General features: G+C 56.0%; 3 long non-coding RNA genes across 9 annotated transcripts in view; all 3 read left to right on the forward strand.

Moving 5' to 3' along the window:
• The window catches only part of LOC135576030 (uncharacterized), a 549349-nt gene that overhangs the window by 414039 nt on the left and 110829 nt on the right, over positions 1 to 24481 (forward strand). The window lies entirely within an intron of this gene.
• On the forward strand, positions 3511 to 7104 carry LOC135576020 (uncharacterized). Its single transcript, XR_010467550.1, has 3 exons — positions 3511 to 3617; positions 3886 to 4023; positions 6991 to 7104. It is a non-coding gene; the product is annotated as an uncharacterized LOC135576020 (long non-coding RNA).
• On the forward strand, positions 13518 to 20443 carry LOC135576015 (uncharacterized). Its single transcript, XR_010467545.1, has 4 exons — positions 13518 to 13635; positions 16844 to 16965; positions 17234 to 17371; positions 20330 to 20443. It is a non-coding gene; the product is annotated as an uncharacterized LOC135576015 (long non-coding RNA).

Below are 24481 nucleotides of genomic sequence, written 5' to 3' on the forward strand. Positions count from 1 at the left end.
GCCTCACAGGTCTGGACTGAGTTTTGATCTGGACTGTTGCTGTGCTTGGCGGCTGCTGTCCTTGCAGACCAGATGAACTAAGTTCTGCCACCCTGCCTGGCAGTTTATTCTATCCGTGTCACAGCTCTGTCTGCAGCACTGACAGCTCCAGCTCCCCCAGTCAGGTCCCTGGCTGAGGACATTGCCTCACATCTGGGCTGAACCACTCCAGCTGTGGCACCAGCCCAGCTCTGACCTGCCACAAGGAAACCTGGTACCAAGTGTCCAAGAGCCCATGTGTGCAAAGGCTTTGCTGCAGAGCACACACATGACATGGCCAAATATTGCCGAATGTCTCTGTAGACCTATGAGTATAAAACCAGAATAAAATTTCTAAATCCATTCAACTGAAGATATTCCTTCTTCAGCTTGGAGAAATTAGATCCTTTGCTGCAACCTTCCAAGTGTCCTGTCTAATGATGGGACAAGAAGAGATGATTTTCATACCAGTTTATTTTCTAAGAGGAAGAATATAATGCTGGTAAGAAGTGTCTGTGCAGAGGAGAGAGAATCAACATCACTGATTACTTCAGGTTGTTTCAAAGGATGTGCCCCTGGACCGCCAGGGACACCTGGAGGAGCCCAGAGGGGACAGAGAAAGGGACATCACGGGCTGCTCCTGTGCTGCTGGGCTGGGCTGGGCTCCTGGGACACAGGGAGCTCACGGAAGCGGCAGCGCTGCAGAGAGCCAGCTCTGCCCAGGAGCAGCTCCTCTGCACACGCAGCAGGGCTGAGGGCTCTGCCTGCAGCACCGAGGGCAGAGGAGACAGGCAGAGAGAGGTTAAAGACAACATGGGGTGGAGGATGCTGAGAGATCACTGGGAGAGAAATCTTCACAAATATTAAGCCTGTGGCTGCAGGGCATTGCATCTGCAAATCATGGCAGAATCTCTGATAGCTGTCACATTGCAGAGCCTACAAGAGACGTAAGTACAACTCTTAGAGATTCCCTGATGCAGAGGAGAGGATGTGCTGCAGAGCAGGGGTTGCCTTCTGCACTGTCAGAGTGACAAGACGTGAATGCTGCGTTCTCCCCAGGATGGCTGTGGGGTGTAAATGTAAATGTGCAGGCAGGGGTGCCCAGGGCTGTCCTGCAGAGCAGGGTCCCTGCACCCCAGGGCTGTGCCGGGGCAGGGACTCTGCCGCCTGCCAGGGTCAGCGCTCAGCCTGCCCGGGGAGATCCCAGCAACACTGAGGGGAGAAGCTGTGGGGGGAAGGAGCAAACCCTATCGGGCAGGAAAGTTGCTTCTGCTGTTGAGAGGGCGCCGTGTGGTCAGTGCTGCTCACAGTTCCAGATCACCCGCAGGATTTTTTGCGGCGATTAGAAATGACGCATACCAGGACACAGACAGAAATTCGCGCAGATGCAGAGTTCTTGTTCAGGAAGGAGCGCAGAGCCTGGCCAAGCAGAGACCTGACCTAGGCCTAGGCTGCCTTCTTTATTCACCATTGACAATGTATAGGATTTACAGGTACGGGCCTGGACTAAGATGTTTGCAAAAGGTGTTTTTCCACTAATTGTTATTAAAAACACACTAAACTCATGTGATGTTTCTCTCACTTGTTTTTCCACTCATTCACAGACCAGGCCCAAGGACATTCACACATCCCATGCACTAGGGGTCGGTTATCCAGCCCGAGATACCATTCTCACGAGTCTGGGCTATAACTTTTTACAATTATGAGAAATGTACTTCAAAGTAATCTGTCCAAGGTCCTTTATATATTATTATGTTAGTATTATGTCTTTGACCGTCCGGATGGTCGTGTTAGTATTGATCTTCCTTTATCATCCAGGTGGCTGGAACCGCACATCTTGCTTTCCCACGTTTTACTTTCCAACACGGGTCCTCAAGACATTATCTTAGAATCTCTCACATATGGCCAGTTGAACAGCTTGTCAGAGGAAATAAGATGAAGTGAGTGCACTCTGATGAAAACAAGGTTTCATACAAGTTGCTCATTGTTTTACTTGTCTATTAATACTATTTAACAGATTTAAAGCAGTACAGACAATGCCACATTGTACACCTCGTGTTGCAAACATCGGCACTGAGCGTATTTCTGATATGAAATACAGGTGGATGCCTCTTGGAAAATTTTTGTTCCTTTATAGAATGTCTTTCCATTTTTTTTCAATTGTCTGGAATGCTTTTCCTATTCATATTCTTTCCCTTTTTTTCCATCCCAGGATGTGAATGTAACTTCCTACGACCGTCTCTTTAGGAAAGAGAGTGAAATCCAGGGGTTTACTTTGCTCTAGTTGGGAGGGGAGCAAATACAGCGGTTTTGACTATTGATGTGATTCAGAGCAGCACACCAGACAGATGTGCTGGGCGCAGCTTTTTAATGCGAGACTTGCAGAATCAACAAGAATAAACAAGCCATTTCTGCCAAAGCAGCAGCTGCTGAAAGTGACATAACACAGGCTGATTGTGCACGTCCCAATGTGAATGGTCAGCAAAGACCAGGAGAAAACCCTTGGACACTGAAGATGAATTTGGCGCTTCCCGCCATCACATCCTGCTCTGCTGAGGCCATGACATGAGGGGCAAGGTGTCAGGCAGAGTGACAGCCCAAGCAGCCAATCAGAGGTCAGCACCTCAGATGAAGGGTGGGCACTGCACTGCACACCCAGTCTGAGCAGTTTACGTGATGGGATTTTGAGAGCTGTGTGATGGCATGTGCCCATGTTGCAGTCTCTTTTGTTTTAAATATGGAGGTTGAGTCCCTGGAACTGAAATGGGCTGGATGAGCCAGCGGCAAGTGAGACTGAAACCAGCACTGAGTCCCTGTGGGCCCTCGCTGCCCCCAGCCTCGTGCCACACTGCCCCATCCCAGGGCACGCTTTGAGCCTTTGGGCCTGTTTCAAATCAAAGCTGGGATTGCTTTGGCCCTTTGGGCCAGCTTTGAGCTAAATGTGGGCACATTTGTGCGCTTTGGGGTCGTTTCTGCCTAGATCTGGGAGTTCTTTGGCTTTGCAGTCCAGTTTCTACCCAAATCTGGGCGTGTTTGGGCCACTTTTGGCCGTTTCTTACCCAAATCTGGGCATACTTTGACTTTCTGGTCCAATTTCACCCCAAATCTGGGGATGTTATACCCCTTTTTGGCCAGTTTTGATCCAAATCTAGTGGTGCTTTGTTTTTTCTGGCTCTTTTTACCCGATACACTCAGGTGCTTTTGCCCATTTTATCCCCTAATGGAGGCGCCGTGTTCCCAATATGGGATATTTTCACCTTTGCCAGCAGTTTAGCTCCCAAATGTGAATGTTTTTTGCCTCTTTTGGCCACTTTTTGCCCAAATACTCAGAATCTTTTGCCTGTATTGGCCAATTTAGCCCCAAATATTTGGAATATTTAGTCATGTTTCCAATTTTCTCCCTAAGTAGGGCTATTTCTCTGCAATAGATGGGCATTGTTTCTTTCTTCTTTATGTCCTCTTTTACCCGAAATGCAGGAGTATTGCTCTGTGAGTCTGGAAACCTCTCTGGTCTGTGCTTGACTCCAGGCCATGGCACTGGCAGAGTTGATGGAGCTTCTCAGCTGGATCCTGGTTATGAGCCTTGGGCTGTCCCAGAGGTACGTTGTCACTGCCTGTCTGCTTGAAGGAATAAACACTCACGTTTTAATAGGTTATTCACGTGTGATTGTACCCAAGATCATCTCAGAGGCTTTTCAAAAGCTTTTTGGTCCTTGGTGGTGTTACACAGACGAGTCATAAATACTATTTCCCTGCAAACCTGCTAGGTCTCAGCAAAAAGGTCACGTATGTTCCATTTCTAGCTGTGGGAACGTACACCTTTGTGTGTGTCCTGTGTCCTTACCTCACCCCCTCCCGTCACTGCAGGTGACTGAGGAAGAAGGAGATCACAACATGCCATGGAAGCTCCTCCCCCGTGTTTGACTCCCTGTTTGGTTCCTGCAGTCCATGGTGATCAAGCCTCTTGGTGTAATCCTGTTCCTGAGCCTGGGGGCAATCCCAGGGGTAGGTGTTCAGTCTTCATTGGTCACTGGCCTTTTGCATTTGTTAATATTTGGTTTATTATTTGTTAACATTTTCCTGCAATAGTTGAGCCTTGCAGTAGCCAGCAGGCTCTTTGCTAGTAGAAACATGGATGGTCATATTTTTGCCCTGGTGCTCCATGCTGCCACCTTAGTGTGGGTTTTCTTTTGTGTGTGTGAGAGGTGTCCTGGTCAGAAGGCCCTAAGAGCCCCCACGTTTGTCCATCTGGTCCTTGAGGGGTGTTGCATGTGGCCTGGTCACAGTAGTTTTCCTGGTCACAAACCCTGCATCTGGCCAGGCAGGCTGAACACGGCCTCCTGCCTGGGCTCCTGCTTGCACCGCTTCTTCCGTGGCAGCATAAGGCTGGTGTCCAGAAGGAAAGCCACGTGCCCGCTGCGCTGTCACCCCCGTGACCGTGTGCTCCACTCTGCACGAGAGGACAGCAGCAAAGAGGAGCGGGGATTCAGCCCTTCTGCCCCCTGCCAGGAGAACGGTGCCAGGGAGAGGCCCAGGAGCAGATCCCCGCACTGGGGCAACGATCTCGGCAGCTGGGTAGTGGCCACCACAGACTACGAACACTCAGATGGGAGGAGGGGGAGAACCAGTCCCCTGAGCTGTGACCCCACTCACAGGGATGACAGAGCTGCAGTGCCCTCCAACCGCAGCTCTCAGTGTGCTCCCGCCCCAGTGCTGCTCAGGAGCAAACCCAGCCAAGGCACAGGAAGCGGAGCAGGTCCCCACAGCAGGGCCATGATCTGCGCAGCCAGCTTATGGAGATCATGGACCAGCATCGCCTGGCAAGGAGCACGAGGAGGTGGAGAATAAGTTCTCCATGTTGGGACCGAGCCCCAAGGGAGGTTGCAGCTCCAGTTCCCCGCAATGCCAGCTCCCAGTGTGCTTCGGTACCCCCAGCTGCTCAGAAGAAACCTCAGCTGAGGCACAGAGACCGGAGCAGATCCCCACAGCGGGGTCATGATCTCCACAGCTGGTTTGTGGACACCACAGACTATGATCCCTCAGCAAGGAGGAGGAGGAGGAGGAGGAGGAAGGCTTCGGTGCCCAAGAGATACACATCAGGAAAATAGTCATGGCACTGCAGTAGTGATGGGGGCAGATTGTGACCTGAGAGAGGAAGGAACACAGCAGCTGACCCCAGCAATGTCAGAGAGGAGGAGGAGGAGGAGGAAGAATCCAGGAAGCACTAAAACTTCCTCTAGCAGGGACCAAGCTGCACCAAGGGCACCAGCAGCTCCCCCATCCCTCCTCCCAGTGCTGCCTCTGACCAGGAAGAGCTCAGAGAGCCCCTCCAGACACACGGACAGCTCTGCCTGCCTGCCCACAGGCCCCTTGAGGAAGAACCTGAATCTGGGTCCAATGTTTGGGATCGCTTCCCCAAAACAACACTCATTTCGTACCAGCAGGCAGAAAAGCCAAACCCATAATTAAAAATGTGTCCTTTACAGGGTGTTTTCTTCTCTGTGGATTTTGGGGCAATTGGTGAGTGCACCCAGTCTGAGCAGTTTACGTGATGGGATTTTGAGAGCTGTGTGATGGCATGTGCCCATGTTGCAGTCTCTTTTGTTTTAAATATGGAGGTTGAGTCCCTGGAACTGAAATGGGCTGGATGAGCCAGCGGCAAGTGAGACTGACACTGGCTGACGGCCCGGTCCAGAGCGTGTTGCTCAGTGGCACCAAGTCTGGTTGCAGGCCAGTTACAGGCAGTGTCTCCCAGGGGTCAATACTGGGTCCAATCCTGTTTAACATCTTCCTTAAGTGGTCGGGATGGTGGGGCAGAGTGCACCCTCAGCAAGCTGGCGGAGGACACCACGCTGGGAGGAGTGGCACTTAGGCCAGGGGGTCGTGCTGCCATCCGCAGGGACCTGGGCACACTGGAGAGATGGGCTGACAGAGATCTCACGCAGCTCAGCAGAGGGTGCTGTGTGAGTGACGCGCACTGGCAGAGAGTGCCCAGGGAGCTTGTGGAGTCTCCTTCCTTGGAGATGTTCCACAGCCCTGTGAACACCATCGTGGACAACCGGCTGCAGGTGGCCCTGCTTGAGCAGGGGGTGGGACCAGGTGACCTCACCCTCCAAGTGACCTCACCCTTCAGGTGACCTCCTGGCCAGTCTCAAGTAGCCTGTGATCTGTGAAATGGATGCCTAGAAGAGGATCCAGCCACTAACACTGTCACCCTCAGGCAGCCATCGACAACTCCACCAGCAAGCTGCAGGCCCTGGAGGGAGAAATCCACCCCTGAGGAGCACAGGCACCTGCACCCCGAATCCCAGAGCTGCCCCAGCCCGCTCCCCCTGCAGCTGTCCCAGCCCAAAACCTCCCTGACCTGTCCCACAGCTCCGGGCCACCCCACGGCCTCTCCTGGCAGCAGCAGCTGGGCCTGGGGCTGCTCCATCCTCCGTTAACGCAGGTGCCAGCAGCACGGGTGCGGGGAAGGAGCGGGGTGTGCAGGAGCTCCTGCAGCAGGCGGTCTCCAGCCAAGCAGCTGCGGGAATCGTGGCTGCTGGTTTGTTCTCTGCCAGAGGCTGCACTGGGGCCCTGGGGCTGTTGTTGCTGCATCTGGCTCAGGTGTGCGTGGGCTGCTTTGGCCTTGTTCTCCCGGTGGGGTGTGTAAAGGGGCAGGTGGGCACTTGCTGGCTTTGGAGAGGAGCTGCTGGGGCTGGAGCTGGAGAGAGCAGGAAAAGGTAAGGCAGCTGGAGGATGAAGTAGAGGGGATCCCCACAGCTGCTGCTCCAGCTGCACAAGAGACAGCTGCCCCTCTGGGCGAGGAAGAGTCCCTGTGAGCCGCCTCAGCAGAGCAGATCACAAACGTGCACCGCAGGGTCTGTGTCAGGGAGGAAAATTACTGTACGGCCGTAGAGTGTGTGTTTGCGTGGTGTGTGTCTGGGAAGCCTCGTGGTGTAAGAGCTGTCAAACACCAGTGTCTTCTCCTAGGTGGAGGATGGGCAAGCGGCTGGGGCTACAGAAGAGAAAGGGAGGACAGAAACACAGAGACAGAGTTGCCTGAACTCCACAACTTGCCTGGCAGTGCAGAGAGCGGGAACTGTGGTGAGCCCTGGGCCCTGGGGGTCGTGTCACCCTCTTTTGTGTCCCAGTCCTTCCCCGCCCTCTCCATTTTCCTTCTGTGTCGGGTTTTTTTGGCTTCCACGTAGCTCTCTTCCCCTCTGTTATTATGCTCTGCTCCCTGTCACCCCTTTCTCTTTTCTCCAAGTCTTTGTCATCCAACTGTTCCTCTCCTCATTGCTGCTCTTTCCTGCTCCCTGTGCATTTTTTTTTCTGTCCCTCTCTACCCTTCAGGCCATTGTCTCTTTCTTCTTCTCCATCTCTTTGTCTTGATCTGCGTCCCTGTCTTTTTCCCTCATAATCTTCCTGACCTGTTCTCTGTCTTTTGTCTCTTTCTGCCTCTATGTCCTGCTCTCTGCCCTTGTCTTCCCCTCTCCTTCATTCCTTCTGCTCTTCTTTCCTTCTTTCTCTCTTGCCGTGTTCTGTTCGCTGTCGTGGGTCCAAAGCGGGGCAGAGTGACAGCCCAGGGACCAATGCGGGGCAGCGTCACCTCGGGGAGGAGACTGGCCGCCCTGCCGCCCTGTGCTGGCAAAGGTGGAAGTGAGAAGGCGGCGGCTCTGCCGGTGGCCGGGCTGAGCTGGGACATGGCGCCCGTGGGGCTGCCCCAGGGCTGAGCAGCCCCCGGCCCTGGCCCCGCCTCCTCTCTTCAGCCCTCCCCCCCTTGCCCGTGTTCTGGACCCCCCGTCTCTGTGGGAGCCACCGCCTCACAGAGTCAGTGTCCCTGGGCTGTGCCACCACACAGCAGCCATGGGCCACTGGGCTTCTCGCCGCCATCGCCGCCAGCACGTGACCGACAGCGATGAGGACGTGACGCTGAGGTGGAGGACGGGGTGGGTGGTGATGATGGCGGGGGCCGTGTTTGCCGTGGGGGTGCTCGCTCTCATCTCACCCACGTCCCCTCCCGCAGCACAAGCGACCCCACAGCGCCTGGAGGACGGTGAGGAGGGGAGGGCGTGGCCGCCATCCCACGTCTGGCCTGAGATGGTGAGTGGAGCAGGGGGGTGGCGGGGCTGGGGTCTCCCCTCAGAGCAGGGGGTCCCAGGGCTGACGCTCTCCCCGCCTCCCCACAGCTCCTGCTCATCATCTCCTGACGCTGCCCGACCTGCTGAGCCGGGGCCAGACCTGCTGCTGCCGCCACGAGCTGTGAACAGCGAGGCCGCCTGGGGCCACTTCTGCCCCCTCTGCCCCCACCAGCACCCGGCCCTGCAAGATGCCGCAGTCTCAGCTGTGAGCCCCCGGCACCGCCAAGGGAGGGGAGGGTGGTGGCACTTTGTCCCCAGCCCATGACAACGTCTCTGCTTCCCCCTCCAGACACCAACGGGCTGAGCCTCCAGGGCCTGGGCCCCTGTCAGCAGCCAGCGCTGGTGGCCTCCATCCCATCCCCCTTTGCTCACGGCCACCACAAGCTGCCGCCTGCCCAGCAGCACCTCTTCCTCCTGGGTTATGGCAGGACCCTCTTCTTCCTCCATGACTCTGGCTGCCACACCTGCCACTGCCAGGCCCTCTCCCGTGGCATCGATGACGTACGCCGACCCCTCACCCCACCCCTTTCGCCCATGCCACCGCCACGCTGGGTGACCGTCCCCTCCTCCCCACGGGTGACAGCAGGCCCCTGTGAGGAGCCCACCCATATCTACGTGCTGATGGGGCAGGAGCAGCAACAGCTCAGCAGCAGGTCCTCGTCACAGAAGGTAACGTGCATTGGAGACTTTCAAAAGGCCTTTGAAACTGCTGTGAACCGGGGCCCCGTGAGAGTCATGGGAAGGTCATCAGCCTTGCAGCTCTGCAGCAGTTAAAACTGCCACTGAAACACTCTCGGTGGCAGATGCTGTTCTGTGGGTTTCAGTTTGGGTATTTTTTAATCATTTTGTTGAGGTGCAATTCTTTATTTGGAATCAGGTGACGGGATTGACGCTCATCTTCTCTTTCTGGAGCACATCCTGACATCCTTTGTCATCCAGAGCCCTGTGTTCCTGAGAGGAGCGATGGCCACAATGGAGAATGACCTCTGTGAGCAGCAGCTGCAGCAGCAGCCTCGGACTTTGTGAATCCCCAAAGTCAACGGCCGTGGCTGGTGCTCAATTCCTGAATACTGATGTGCTGACAACCCAGAGTGGATTCTGGGGCACTTCCTGAGAGCAGCCAGACTTACCAAGGTGTTCTCAATTAGACAGGGGAAGTTGTGTTTCCTCACTCCCAGCTGCTCTGTACAGGAGTTTTAAAGATGTCGTTGCTCGCAGAAAGGTCCGACATCAGTAGGGTTACCTTCTGTGCCAGGTACTTGGTTGTTTTCATCAACTTACAATCAAGAAAAGGGAAGACTTGACCTGCTAATGCCATTCAAGACTCTAGAGGGAAAGGAAGGTTGTCTGGGGCACAGAAACGAGTGTGGGTTTGTTGGACTTGAGGCAAAGTAAGCAGGGGAACACACTTTTTCAAAACTGTTTCTTGACCAGCAAATTGCAATGGCAGTGTTAGGCTTGCCCCAACGTATCTCTGTTGGAGGTTAGGGCTGGTTGTCCTGGGTACTCCTGTAGAAAACTTGACTGTTAAAATGCGCTTTCATGCAACAACATTATTTCTTTTCAAATGTGGTTTCTTGGCAGTCGTTGCTGAGGGAATGGCTCCACCACAGAGGATCTTCTTTCCCCTAGAGAAGATTTGCATGGCCTCGCAGCACAACCAGAGAGCTGGAGCGGGACTGCACAACGTGGGCAACCCATGCTTCCTCAATTGCATCCTGCAGTGCCTGACGTACACCACCCTCTGGCCAACCACCTGCTCTCTGGGGAGCACAGCCAGGCCTGTCAGTACTTCTGTGAACATTTCCTTGTAAATCTGTTGGGCAGTTCCCAAGGGCTGCCAGTATCTGGAATTGATTTAGGAGAAAAGCAGCCCTTCTTTGTCAGTCCCCGCAGGGCTGTTCTTTGAACATGCAAGCCTAGAGGCTGCTTGTTGTATCTCTTTCTATCCCCAGGTCTCAGTCCCTCTTCTTGTAAGTTAAATTCTCTCTGCTTATTGTACAGAAACCTTTGGTGAGTTCAGCATCCCTATCCCAGCATCCAGCTGGATCCCTTCCATTTGTGCTCCTTGGCCCCCCTGCAGCCTCCAGGAGAGCGTCTGGGGGGCTCTTACAGCTTCTGGAGTTTCCCCACTGGTGGGTCCTGTCAGGAGGGGAGGGCAGGAGCTTCTCACAGCTCTCTTTGCAGGACATGGCAGGGGGCACGGAGGAGTCTCCAGAGGACAGCAGCTGCCCCGCACCAGCCATCACCAGTCAGCAAAGCCGGGCAGGAGCCCAGGAGGCAGCTGCGGGCTGGCCGTGCCCCATCTGGCCAGGCAGGATCAACAGCAGCTCCTCCCTGGGCTCCTGCTTGCGTCGCTTCTTCCATGGCTCTCTCAGGCTGGTGTCCAGAAGGAAAGCTGCGTGCCCGCTGCGCTGTCACCCCCGTGACCGTGTGCTCCACTCTGCACGAGAGGACAGCAGCAAAGAGGAGCGGGGATTCAGCCCTTCTGCCCCCTGCCAGGAGAACGGTGCCAGGGAGAGGCCCAGGAGCAGATCCCCGCACTGGGGCAACGATCTCCGCAGCTGGGTTGTGGAGACCGCGGACTACGAACACTCAGATGGGAGGAGGGGGAGAACCAGTCCCCTGAGCTGTGACCCCACTCACAGGGGTGAGGCAGCTCCAATACCCTCCAGTGGCAGCTCCCAGTCTGCACCAGCACCTCCACTGTCCTCCAGCAGCAGCTCCCAGTCTGTTCCTGCCCCCAGAGCTGCTCAGGGGCAAACCCAGCCAAGGATGAGACATCGGAGCAGATCCCCACGGCGGGACTATGATCTCCGCAGCCGGTTTCTGGAGATCACAGACCAGCATCACTCAGCAGGGAGGACGAGGAGCTGGAGAACCAGTCCTCCACGGTCTGACCGAGCCCTAAGGGATGATGCAGCTCCAGGGCCCTCCAGCCACAGCTCCCGGTGTCGTTCTGCACCCAAAGCTGCTCGGGAGCAGACCCAGCTGAGGCAGAGGGAGCGGAGCAGATCCCCGTGGCGCCGCTATGATCTCCACAGGCAGTTGTGGAGATCACGGACTGTGACCCCTCAGCACAGAGGAGGAGGAGGAGCAGGAAGGCTTCAGTGCCCTGGAGATGCAGATGAGGAAAATGGTCGGTGGTGACGGGGACAGATTGCAGCCTGGACGAGGGAGGACACAGCATCTGACGCCTGTGGTGCTGGAGAGGAGGAAGAGGAGGAGGAAGAGTCCAGGAGGCAGCAAAGCTGCCCCAGCAGGGACCAAGCTGCCCCAGGGCACCAGCAGCCAGTGCTGCCTCTGGCAGGAAGAGCTCAGAGAGCCCTTCCAGAGCCACGGGCAGCTCTGCCGGCCGGCCCGCCTGCCCACAGGCCCCGGGAGGAAGAGCTGCAACCTGCGGCCACGGCTGGGATCGCTGCTCAGAAACACTCACTGGGCACCAGCGGGCACAACAGCCAAAGCCACGATTAAAAACAAACTCTTGTTGGCCTCGTGTGTCTCATTTGTGGGGTGTTTGCTTCTCGGTGGGTTTTGAGGCAATTGGAGAAATGCCCATTCTGAGAAGTCTCTGTGGTGGGTTTTGGGAGCTGTGTGTTGTGTGTGCCCATCTTGCCGTCTCTTCTGTTTCAATGTGGAGTCGTAAGGAGCCATTGAAAGGGGGAATGTTGTTTTTGGAACGGATCTGGCACCTGGCCCCAGCAGGGGAAGGACTCAGAGACATCAGCCCACGAATCCTTAACGTAAAACAAAGCCCATTTGAAATAATCCCGGAATCCAAACGGATTGCTGTATTTAAAAGTTAATCTAGGGGGAAGGGTACCCAAAGAGCCAGGAATCCATATTTTGAATAAATCAGTAGGTTAGAGGTTGTTAGAATTAGATGAATGAGACAGGCAAACCGAGGCAAGCAGTGGGCAGTCTGTAAACCCTGCAGTACCAGCCGATGGGGAGCAGGGAGGGGATGTGCAGCTGGGATCGGTGGATATGTAAGCGGGGGCTTTTTGTCCTACTCCCCGTGCCTGTCTTTGGGTAGAACACCTGGTCTTGCAAAATGGTTTATAAAATACGCTTTGCTGAGAGATCCTGCCCGGGCCTGTTCTATTGGCAAGGTGATTGTTTCCTGCAGCAGGATTTGCAGCAGAAGTTGGGCAGGACAAGAGCGCCCATGCGGTCAGAAAGCACAGCAGACAGCTGGACCGTGGGGTCACGGGCACCAAACCCAGCTCGGGTGGGAACCAAGAGGGTCCCCTCGTGTTCAGGGCCCAAAGCGCCACCTGTAGCATCTGCCCGTCCTTCTGAGTGCCCAGAGCCTCCTTCCTGGGGCCAAATCCTCGTGTTCAGGGTCCCCACGTGTCTTTCATCACCCACGGCCTTTGCTCAGGGCCCACAGTTCATTCTCAGGTGGAGCTCGCTGCCTGGCAACAACCGCCCGGAAGTCCGGGGCCAGTCAGTGGATGAAACGCAGCCAATCACATTGGAGGAGGCGGGGTAACTCATGTGATTGAAATGTAAGCAGCCAATCAAGCTTTGCGAGCTGCAGGACAGTTGGCGACAGTGGAACAAACTGGGCAGCGTTCGGGGCGGGCTGTGCTGGCTGCACCAATCACTCCTGGTGGGAGTGCAGCACGTGGATGATTGACAAGGGTCTGGCCAATCACTTGGTGGGGGGGGCAGTGGGAAAACCCAGCCAGCCAAGCAGAGGAAACCTTGCCTCAGGGAAGGCGGACACTGTGGAGGGAATGAGAGAGCATCACCTCAGGGCAGGGTGAGCCCCAAACCAGGTTAGAGTCACAGCCCAGATAGCCAATCAGCTGCAGGATCAGCTCAGGGGAGGAGACTGACAGCCCTCCCGACCAATGGTGGCGCAGCCCAGGCTGAGCAGGCGGTTGCTCTGCAGGCGGCCAGGGTGAGTTTTGCCATGGCGCCCGTGGAGCTGCCCCGAGGCTGAGCAGCGCCCGGCCCAGCCCTGGGGCCCTTTTTCCTCCGTCTGGGGCCCTGGGGATGTTGTTGCTGCCTCTGGCTCAGGTGTGCGTGGGCTGCTCTGGCCTTGTTCTCCTGGGCGGGGGAGGGGGCAGGGGGCACTTGCTGGAGAGGAGCTGCTGGGGCTGGAGCTGGAGAGAGCAGGAGAAGGAGAAGCAGCTGGAGGGTGAAGTGCAGGAGATCCCCACAGCTGCTGCTGCAGCTGCACAGGAGACAGCTGCCCCTCTGGGTGAGGAAGAGTCCCTGTGAGCAGCCTCAGCAGAGCAGATCACGAACCTGCACCGTAGGGTCTGTGTCAGTGAGGAAAATTACAGCACGGCCGTATAGTGTGTGTGCGTGGTGTGTGTCTGGGAAGCCTCGTGGTGTAAGAGCTGTAGAACACCGATGTGTTCTCTTAGGTGCAGGATGGGCGAGCGACTGGAGCTGCAGACTAGGAGGGGAGGAAAAGACAGACAGACAGAAGTGCCTGAACTCCACAGCTTGCCTGGCAGTGCAGAGAGCAGGAACTGTGGTGAGTCCTGGGCCCTCGGGGTCATTTCATCCTGTTTTGTGCTCCAGTCCCTCCCTGCTCCCTCCTCTTTCCTGCTGTGTCCTTCTTCCTCTTCATCTCTTCTCTCTCTGTCCCTCTGCTGCTTCCTCACCGTTTCCCCCACCCTTCTCCATCTCTGTGCAGGGTTTCTCGTATCTCCCTCTCTGTCTCCTCCCCTCTGTGGTTCTCACCATCCCTGGTTTCTCTTTGTCGTCATTCTGCTGTGTTGCTCTGTCCTGCTCCCTGCCCCATCATTTCTCACTGTATCCCTCTGTCCTGCTCCCTGCACCTATTCCTGCCCCTCTTCTTTTTTACTCCCTCTCCGTCTTGTGTGCCCACCCCAGGATTTTTTCCCCAATCTCTGTCCTGCCCCCAACCCTTATTGTTCTTTCTCTCTCCTGCTCCCTTTCTGTCTTTCTGCCTGTCTTCCCTTTCCCTGTTCTTCTTTCTCCATCTCTGTCCAGATTACTGCCCCTTTTCCTTCTTGATGTCTTTCTGTCCTGCTTTTCTTTCTGTCTTCCTTGCCTGTTCCCAGTCCCATCCTTTCTCACTATATCACCCCTGTCCAGCTGGCTCTGCCTTTTCTTTTTCTTCTCTTCCTCTTTCCTGCTCCTCAGCCCTCTTTTCCTCTCCCTCCAGCTCATTGCTGCATGTTTCCCCTTTCCAGTGTCTTCATTTGGATCCGAACTTTGCTTTATTTCTCAGACTTTCTTTTTGTCTCTCCATCTGTACATCCCCCTCCCTGTCTTTCTCTAGCCCCTTCCTGCTTCTCCTCCTCCCCCCTCCCAATCCCTCTTTCCTGCTCATCAGCCCTGCTGTTTCTTCCTCCCTGTTTCTTCACAGCTCCTTGTCCCTTTCTGCCTTGATCTCTCCGTCTCTCCATCCTTTCCCCTGTGTGTTTCTTTCTCTCTCAGATCCTCTGTCTTCTCTCTTGTCTGATTTGTCTCTCTCTAGTCCTCTGTCCTTCTCCCCAGCAGCTTGAACTGAATGACCAGGTGTCCCTGCACTCTGGTGTTTGCTCATCCCTGCCCTGGGGAAGATCTGTGTCTGTAGGGCTGGGGATCATTCAGGAGCTGGTCTCCTGCAGACAGCAGAGCCAGGTGCAGCTACAGCAGAGGTTGTTCTCAGCTGCTGCTTGTGCAGCTTGTTGGAAGGGCAGCTGTGGGCCTTCTTTGGAAGGGAGGTTTCTTGTTCTGTGCTTACTGCTCCTCAGGACCCTGCACAGGAGCGCTGTTGGGGTCTGCAGGGACGGGTGGGAGCTGCTGTGACTCCTGGTGAATGTGAACTCAACTTGTCCTCATGTCCTCGAATGAAACCAGACTGGCTGTAGGTGGATTTCTTGCCTGTTTCAGTTCTAAACTACATGTTTGGCACTGAAGGACATGAGAGTTTGTGCTGTTTTCCAGATGTCAGTGGCTGCGAATCAGCTGAGAACATCACTGCCTTAGGTACCAGGGCAGGTGGTCTGTGATCAGGGATGTGGACTTGCATGGCAGTGCTTTTATGAACATTTGATGGTCTTGCCACTTCAAAGCCCGTCATTTTCCTAGAAATTTTAAGATGATATTTCTTATTCGGAGGTTCAGACTCGGGTTGGACTTGATGTTGAATGGTCCATATAATGGGCTCCATAAAATAAGAAGCTCGCTTCCTTGTTGTTTTCTTACACTGTCTGAATTTGGTAAGCGAGAGCAAGAGTGGTTGACAGTGTCTGTTTTTTGAGAGTAATGTATTCCTGACTCTCCCTCTCTGTATGGTGAAGGTTTCTGCCTGCACTATGATTTTGCTGGGCTGTGAGTCTGTGTTGGAGCAGCAGAGGTAAGAAGTGGTGGCTTTAAAGGCATTGAAGCTGTGGTAAATCCAGCAGGTAAAGCTGGTTTCTTCCTAGAGAGCTGCCTGACAAAAATAGTTACAAGATCCTTGAAGTTGGTGCTTTTGGGATTGATTGATTGATTGATTGATTGATTTCTGGGAAGCAAGAAGTGAGAGCCTGTGCACTCCCATAGGCAGCACTGCCTCCCAAATAGGTGCACCCTTCTCCACTTGTGTTCCTTCCATGCTGGTGTAGAACAAGGCCATGCAGTAGTGTGCAGATGTGGTGACTGCAATGTGACCATGAGGTCACAGACCAACGGTGACGTGCTGTGCTGTGTCTTGGCAGAAGCAGCAGCAGCATCATGGTGCGAGCGTGGGGGCCATGGTCCTCACCCTCCTCCTCCTCCTGGTGCCCCTGCCAGCCCGGGACGCCCAGGCTGCTCCAGCCGAGCGCAGGGAGCAGGTGGGCGGGCAGGGGCAGCACCCAGCCCCGAGCAGCTCAGCAGGGCAGCAGTGGGGCCAGGGCTGGGGCTGGGGCCGGGAGAGCAGCCGGGCTGGGCCGGGCAGGGCGAGCCAGGCAGCACCAGGGTGTGGGCAGGGGGCAGACGCCCCGCAGGGAGGGGAGAGGGGCTGCGGCTGCTTCAGGGGCAAGTTCTGGGCAAGCAGGGGCTGGGAGTGGTGGCCCAGGGGCAGAAACCAGCACTGAGTCCCTGTGGGCCCTCGCTGCCCCCAGCCTCGTGCCACACTGCCCCATCCCAGGGCACGCTTTGAGCCTTTGGGCCTGTTTCAAATCAAAGCTGGGATTGCTTTGGCCCTTTGGGCCAGTTTTGAGCTAAATCTGGGCACATTTGTGCCCTTTGGGGTCGTTTCTGCCTAGATCTGGTGGTTCTTTGGCTTTGCAGTCCAGTTTCTACCCAAATCTGGGCGTGTTTGGGCCACTTTTGGCCATTTTTTACCCAAATCTGGGCATACTTTGACTTTGTGGTCCAATTTCACCCCAAATCTGGGGATGTTATACCCCTTTTTGGCCAGTTTTGATCCAAATCTAGTGGTGCTTTGTTTTTTCTGTCTCTTTTTACCCGATATACTCAGGTGCTTTTGCCCATTTTTTCCCGTTATGGAAGTGCTGTGTTCCCAAATATGGGATGTTTTCACCTTTGCCGACAGTTTTGCTCCCAAATGTGGACGTTTTTGCCTCTTTTGGCCACTTTTTGCCCAAATACTCAGAATCTTTTGCCTGTATTGGCCAATTTAGCCCCCAAATATTTGGAATATTTAGTCATTTCTCCAGTTTTCTCCCTAAGTAGGGCTATTTCTCTGCAATAGATGGGCATTGTTTCTCTCTTCTTTATGTCCTCTTTTACCCGAAATGCAGGAGTATTGCTCTGTGAGCCTGGAAACCTCTCTGGTCTGTGCTTGACTCCAGGCCATGGCACTGGCAGAGTTGATGGAGCTTCTCAGCTGGATCCTGGTTATGAGCCTTGGGCTGTCCCAGAGGTACGTTGTCACTGCCTGTCTGCTTGAAGGAATAAACACTCACGTTTTAATAGGTTATTCACATGTGATTGTCTCCAGGATCATCTCAGAGGCTTTTCAAAAGCTTTTTGGTCCTTGGTGGTGTTACACAGACAAGTCATAAATACTATTTGCCTGCAAACCTGCTAGGTCTCAGCAAAAAGGTCACGTATGTTCCATTTCTAGCTGTGGGAACGTACACCTTTGTGTGTGTCCTGTGTCCTTACCTCACCCCCTCCCGTCACTGCAGGTGACTGAGGAAGAAGGAGATCACAACATGCCATGGAAGCTCCTCCCCTGTGTTTGACTCCCTGTTTGGTTCCTGCAGTCCATGGTGATCAAGCCTCTTGGTGTAATCCTGTTCCTGAGCCTGGGGGCAATCCCAGGGGTAGGTGTTCAGTCTTCATTGGTCACTGGCCTTTTGCATTTGTTAATATTTGGTTTATTATTTGTTAACATTTTCCTGCAATAGTTGAGCCTTGCAGTAGCCAGCAGGCTCTTTGCTAGAAGAAACATGGATGGTCACGTTTTTGCCCTGGTGCTCCATGCTGCCACCTTAGTGTGGGTTTTCTTTTGTGTGTGTGAGAGGTGTCCTGGTCAGAAGGCCCTGAGAGCCCCCATGTTTGTCCATCTGGTCCTTGAGGGGTGTTGCATGTGGCCTGGTCACAGTAGTTTTCCTGGTCACAAACCCTGCATCTGGCCAGGAAGGCTGAACACGGCCTCCTGCCTGGGCTCCTGCTTGCGTCGCTTCTTCCGTGGCAGCATAAGGCTGGTGTCCAGAAGGAAAGCCGCGTGCCCGCTGCGCTGTCACCCCCGTGACCGTGTGCTCCACTCTGCACGAGAGGACAGCAGCAAAGAGGAGCGGGGATTCAGCCCTTCTGCCCCCTGCCAGGAGGACGGTGCCAGGGAGAGGCCCAGGAGCAGATCCCCGCACTGGGGCAACAATCTCCGCAGCTGTGTTGTGGAGACCGCGGACTACGAACACTCAGATGGGAGGAGGGGGAGAACCAGTCCCCTGAGCTGTGACCCCACTCACAGGGGTGACAGAGCTGCAGTGCCCTCCAACCGCAGCTCTCAGTGTGCTCCCGCCCCAGTGCTGCTCAGGAGCAAACCCAGCCAAGGCACAGGAAGCGGAGCAGGTCCCCACAGCAGGGCCATGATCTGCGCAGCCAGCTTATGGAGATCATGGACCAGCATCGCCTGGCAAGGAGCACGAGGAGGTGGAGAATAAGTTCTCCATGTTGGGACCGAGCCCCAAGGGAGGTTGCAGCTCCAGTTCCCCGCAATGCCAGCTCCCAGTGTGCTTCGGTACCCCCAGCTGCTCAGAAGAAACCTCAGCTGAGGCACAGAGACCGGAGCAGATCCCCACAGCGGGGTCATGATCTCCACAGCTGGTTTGTGGACACCACAGACTATGATCCCTCAGCAAGGAGGAGGAGGAGGAAGGCTTCGGTGCCCAAGAGATACACATCAGGAAAACAGTCATGGCACTGCAGTAGTGATGGGGGCAGATTGTGACCTGAGAGAGGAAGGAACACAGCATCTGACCCCAGCAATGTCAGAGAGGAGGAGGAGGAGGAGGAAGAATCCAGGAAGCACTAAAACTTCCTCTAGCAGGGACCAAGCTGCACCAAGGGCACCAGCAGCTCCCCCATCCCTCCTGCCAGTGCTGCCTCTGACCAGGAAGAGCTCAGAGAGCCCCTCCAGACACACGGACAGCTCTGCCTGCCTGCCCACAGGCCCCTTGAGGAAGAACCTGAATCTGGGTCCAATGTTTGGGATCGCTTCCCCAAAACAACACTCATTTCGTACCAGCAGGCAGAAAAGCCAAACCCATAATTAAAAATGTGTCCTTTACAGGGTGTTTTCTTCTCTGTGGATTTTGGGGCAATTGGTGAGTGCACCCAGTCTGAGCAGTTTACGTGATGGGATTTTGAGAGCTGTGTGATGGCATGTGCCCATGTTGCAGTCTCTTTTGTTTTAAATATGGAGGTTGAGTCCCTGGAACTGAAATGGGCTGGATGAGCCAGCGGCAAGTGAGACTGACACTGGCTGACGGCCCGGTCCAGAGCGTGTTGCTCAGTGGCACCAAGTCTGGTTGCAGGCCAGTTACAGGCAGTGTCTCCCAGGGGTCAATACTGGGTCCAATCCTGTTTAACATCTTCCTTAAGTGGTCGGGATGGTGGGGCAGAGTGCACCCTCAGCAAGCTGGCGGAGGACACCACACTGGGAGGAGTGGCACTTAGGCCAGGGGGTCGTGCTGCCATCCGCAGGGACCTGGGCACACTGGAGAGATGGGCTGACAGAGATCTCACGCAGCTCAGCAGAGGGTGCTGTGTGAGTGACGCGCACTGGCAGAGAGTGCCCAGGGAGCTTGTGGAGTCTCCTTCCTTGGAGATGTTCCACAGCCCTGTGAACACCATCGTGGACAACCGGCTGCAGGTGGCCCTGCTTGAGCAGGGGGTGGGACCAGGTGACCTCACCCTCCAAGTGACCTCACCCTTCAGGTGACCTCCTGGCCAGTCTCAAGTAGCCTGTGATCTGTGAAATGGATGCCTAGAAGAGGATCCAGCCACTAACACTGTCACCCTCAGGCAGCCATCGACAACTCCACCAGCAAGCTGCAGGCCCTGGAGGGAGAAATCCACCCCTGAGGAGCACAGGCACCTGCACCCCGAATCCCAGAGCTGCCCCAGCCCGCTCCCCCTGCAGCTGTCCCAGCCCAAAACCTCCCTGACCTGTCCCACAGCTCCGGGCCACCCCACGGCCTCTCCTGGCAGCAGCAGCTGGGCCTGGGGCTGCTCCATCCTCCGTTAACGCAGGTGCCAGCAGCACGGGTGCGGGGAAGGAGCGGGGTGTGCAGGAGCTCCTGCAGCAGGCGGTCTCCAGCCAAGCAGCTGCGGGAATCGTGGCTGCTGGTTTGTTCTCTGCCAGAGGCTGCACTGGGGCCCTGGGGCTGTTGTTGCTGCATCTGGCTCAGGTGTGCGTGGGCTGCTTTGGCCTTGTTCTCCCGGTGGGGTGTGTAAAGGGGCAGGTGGGCACTTGCTGGCTTTGGAGAGGAGCTGCTGGGGCTGGAGCTGGAGAGAGCAGGAAAAGGTAAGGCAGCTGGAGGATGAAGTAGAGGGGATCCCCACAGCTGCTGCTCCAGCTGCACAAGAGACAGCTGCCCCTCTGGGCGAGGAAGAGTCCCTGTGAGCCGCCTCAGCAGAGCAGATCACAAACGTGCACCGCAGGGTCTGTGTCAGGGAGGAAAATTACTGTACGGCCGTAGAGTGTGTGTTTGCGTGGTGTGTGTCTGGGAAGCCTCGTGGTGTAAGAGCTGTCAAACACCAGTGTCTTCTCCTAGGTGGAGGATGGGCAAGCGGCTGGGGCTACAGAAGAGAAAGGGAGGACAGAAACACAGAGACAGAGTTGCCTGAACTCCACAACTTGCCTGGCAGTGCAGAGAGCGGGAACTGTGGTGAGCCCTGGGCCCTGGGGGTCGTGTCACCCTCTTTTGTGTCCCAGTCCTTCCCCGCCCTCTCCATTTTCCTTCTGTGTCGGGTTTTTTTGGCTTCCACGTAGCTCTCTTCCCCTCTGTTATTATGCTCTGCTCCCTGTCACCCCTTTCTCTTTTCTCCAAGTCTTTGTCATCCAACTGTTCCTCTCCTCATTGCTGCTCTTTCCTGCTCCCTGTGCATTTTTTTTTCTGTCCCTCTCTACCCTTCAGGCCATTGTCTCTTTCTTCTTCTCCATCTCTTTGTCTTGATCTGCGTCCCTGTCTTTTTCCCTCATAATCTTCCTGACCTGTTCTCTGTCTTTTGTCTCTTTCTGCCTCTATGTCCTGCTCTCTGCCCTTGTCTTCCCCTCTCCTTCATTCCTTCTGCTCTTCTTTCCTTCTTTCTCTCTTGCCGTGTTCTGTTCGCTGTCGTGGGTCCAAAGCGGGGCAGAGTGACAGCCCAGGGACCAATGCGGGGCAGCGTCACCTCGGGGAGGAGACTGGCCGCCCTGCCGCCCTGTGCTGGCAAAGGTGGAAGTGAGAAGGCGGCGGCTCTGCCGGTGGCCGGGCTGAGCTGGGACATGGCGCCCGTGGGGCTGCCCCAGGGCTGAGCAGCCCCCGGCCCTGGCCCCGCCTCCTCTCTTCAGCCCTCCCCCCCTTGCCCGTGTTCTGGACCCCCCGTCTCTGTGGGAGCCACCGCCTCACAGAGTCAGTGTCCCTGGGCTGTGCCACCACACAGCAGCCATGGGCCACTGGGCTTCTCGCCGCCATCGCCGCCAGCACGTGACCGACAGCGATGAGGACGTGACGCTGAGGTGGAGGACGGGGTGGGTGGTGATGATGGCGGGGGCCGTGTTTGCCGTGGGGGTGCTCGCTCTCATCTCACCCACGTCCCCTCCCGCAGCACAAGCGACCCCACAGCGCCTGGAGGACGGTGAGGAGGGGAGGACGTGGCCGCCATCCCACGTCTGGCCTGAGATGGTGAGTGGAGCAGGGGGGTGGCGGGGCTGGGGTCTCCCCTCAGAGCAGGGGGTCCCAGGGCTGACGCTCTCCCCGCCTCCCCACAGCTCCTGCTCATCATCTCCTGACGCTGCCCGACCTGCTGAGCCGGGGCCAGACCTGCTGCTGCCGCCACGAGCTGTGAACAGCGAGGCCGCCTGGGGCCACTTCTGCCCCCTCTGCCCCCACCAGCACCCGGCCCTGCAAGATGCCGCAGTCTCAGCTGTGAGCCCCCGGCACCGCCAAGGGAGGGGAGGGTGGTGGCACTTTGTCCCCAGCCCATGACAACGTCTCTGCTTCCCCCTCCAGACACCAACGGGCTGAGCCTCCAGGGCCTGGGCCCCTGTCAGCAGCCAGCGCTGGTGGCCTCCATCCCATCCCCCTTTGCTCACGGCCACCACAAGCTGCCGCCTGCCCAGCAGCACCTCTTCCTCCTGGGTTATGGCAGGACCCTCTTCTTCCTCCATGACTCTGGCTGCCACACCTGCCACTGCCAGGCCCTCTCCCGTGGCATCGATGACGTACGCCGACCCCTCACCCCACCCCTTTCGCCCATGCCACCGCCACGCTGGGTGACCGTCCCCTCCTCCCCACGGGTGACAGCAGGCCCCTGTGAGGAGCCCACCCATATCTACGTGCTGATGGGGCAGGAGCAGCAACAGCTCAGCAGCAGGTCCTCGTCACAGAAGGTAACGTGCATTGGAGACTTTCAAAAGGCCTTTGAAACTGCTGTGAACTGGGGCCCCGTGAGAGTCATGGGAAGGTCATCAGCCTTGCAGCTCTGCAGCAGTTAAAACTGCCACTGAAACACTCTCGGTGGCAGATGCTGTTCTGTGGGTTTCAGTTTGGGTATTTTTTAATCATTTTGTTGAGGTGCAATTCTTTATTTGGAATCAGGTGACGGGATTGACGCTCATCTTCTCTTTCTGGAGCACATCCTGACATCCTTTGTCATCCAGAGCCCTGTGTTCCTGAGAGGAGCGATGGCCACAATGGAGAATGACCTCTGTGAGCAGCAGCTGCAGCAGCAGCCTCGGACTTTGTGAATCCCCAAAGTCAACGGCCGTGGCTGGTGCTCAATTCCTGAATACTGATGTGCTGACAACCCAGAGTGGATTCTGGGGCACTTCCTGAGAGCAGCCAGACTTACCAAGGTGTTCTCAATTAGACAGGGGAAGTTGTGTTTCCTCACTCCCAGCTGCTCTGTACAGGAGTTTTAAAGATGTCGTTGCTCGCAGAAAGGTCCGACATCAGTAGGGTTACCTTCTGTGCCAGGTACTTGGTTGTTTTCATCAACTTACAATCAAGAAAAGGGAAGACTTGACCTGCTAATGCCATTCAAGACTCTAGAGGGAAAGGAAGGTTGTCTGGGGCACAGAAACGAGTGTGGGTTTGTTGGACTTGAGGCAAAGTAAGCAGGGGAACACACTTTTTCAAAACTGTTTCTTGACCAGCAAATTGCAATGGCAGTGTTAGGCTTGCCCCAACGTATCTCTGTTGGAGGTTAGGGCTGGTTGTCCTGGGTACTCCTGTAGAAAACTTGACTGTTAAAATGCGCTTTCATGCAACAACATTATTTCTTTTCAAATGTGGTTTCTTGGCAGTCGTTGCTGAGGGAATGGCTCCACCACAGAGGATCTTCTTTCCCCTAGAGAAGATTTGCATGGCCTCGCAGCACAACCAGAGAGCTGGAGCGGGACTGCACAACGTGGGCAACCCATGCTTCCTCAATTGCATCCTGCAGTGCCTGACGTACACCACCCTCTGGCCAACCACCTGCTCTCTGGGGAGCACAGCCAGGCCTGTCAGTACTTCTGTGAACATTTCCTTGTAAATCTGTTGGGCAGTTCCCAAGGGCTGCCAGTATCTGGAACTGATTTAGGAGAAAAGCAGCCCTTCTTTGTCAGTCCCTGCAGGGCTGTTCTTTGAACATGCAAGCCTAGAAGCTGCTTCTTCTATCTCTTTCTTTCCCCAGGTCTCAGTCCCTCTTCTTGTAAGTTAAATTCTCTCTGCTTATTGTACAGAAACCTTTGGTGAGTTCAGCATCCCTATCCCAGCATCCAGCTGGATCCCTTCCATTTGTGCTCCTTGGCCCCCCTGCAGCCTCCAGGAGAGCGTCTGGGGGGCTCTTACAGCTTCTGGAGTTTCCCCACTGGTGGGTCCTGTCAGGAGGGGAGGGCAGGACCTTTTCACAGCCCTCTTTGCAGGACATGGCAGGAGGCACGGTGGAGTCTCCAGAGGACAGCAGCTCATCTGCACCAGCCATCACCAGCCAGCAAAGCCGGGCAGGAGCCCAGGAGGCAGCTGCGGGCTGGCCGTGCCCCATCTGGCCAGGCAGGATCAACAGCAGCTCCTCCCTGGGCTCCTGCTTGCGTCGCTTCTTCCACGGCTGTCTCAGGCTGGTGTCCAGAAGGAAAGCTGCGTGCCCGCTGCGCTGTCATCCCCGTGACCGTGTGCTCCACTCTGCACGAGAGGACAGCAGCAAAGAGGAGCGGGGATTCAGCCCTTCTGCCCCCTGCCAGGAGAACGGTGCCAGGGAGAGGCCCAGGAGCAGATCCCCGCACTGGGGCAACGATCTCCGCAGTTGGGTTGTGGAGACCGCGGACTACGAACACTCAGACAGGAGGAGGGGGAGAACCAGTCCCCTGAGCTGTGACCCCACTCACAGGGACGAGGCAGCTCCAATACCCTCCAGCAGCAGCTCCCAGTCTGCACCAGCACCTCCAGTGCCCTCCAGCAGCAGCTCCCAGTCTGTTCCTGCCCCCAGAGCTGCTCAGGGGCAAACCCGGCCAAGGATGAGACATCGGAGCAGATCCCCACGGCGGGACTATGATCTCTGCAGCCGGTTTCTGGAGATCACAGACCAGCATCGCTCAGCAAGGAGGACGAGGAGCTGGAGAACCAGTCCTCCACGGTCTGACCGAGCCCTAAGGGATGATGCAGCTCCAGGGCCCTCCAGCCACAGCTCCCGGTGTCGTTCTGCACCCAAAGCTGCTCGGGAGCAGACCCAGCTGAGGCAGA

Source organism: Columba livia, chromosome 22 (genome assembly GCF_036013475.1).
Source record: "Columba livia isolate bColLiv1 breed racing homer chromosome 22, bColLiv1.pat.W.v2, whole genome shotgun sequence".
Taxonomy (NCBI): domain Eukaryota; kingdom Metazoa; phylum Chordata; class Aves; order Columbiformes; family Columbidae; genus Columba; species Columba livia.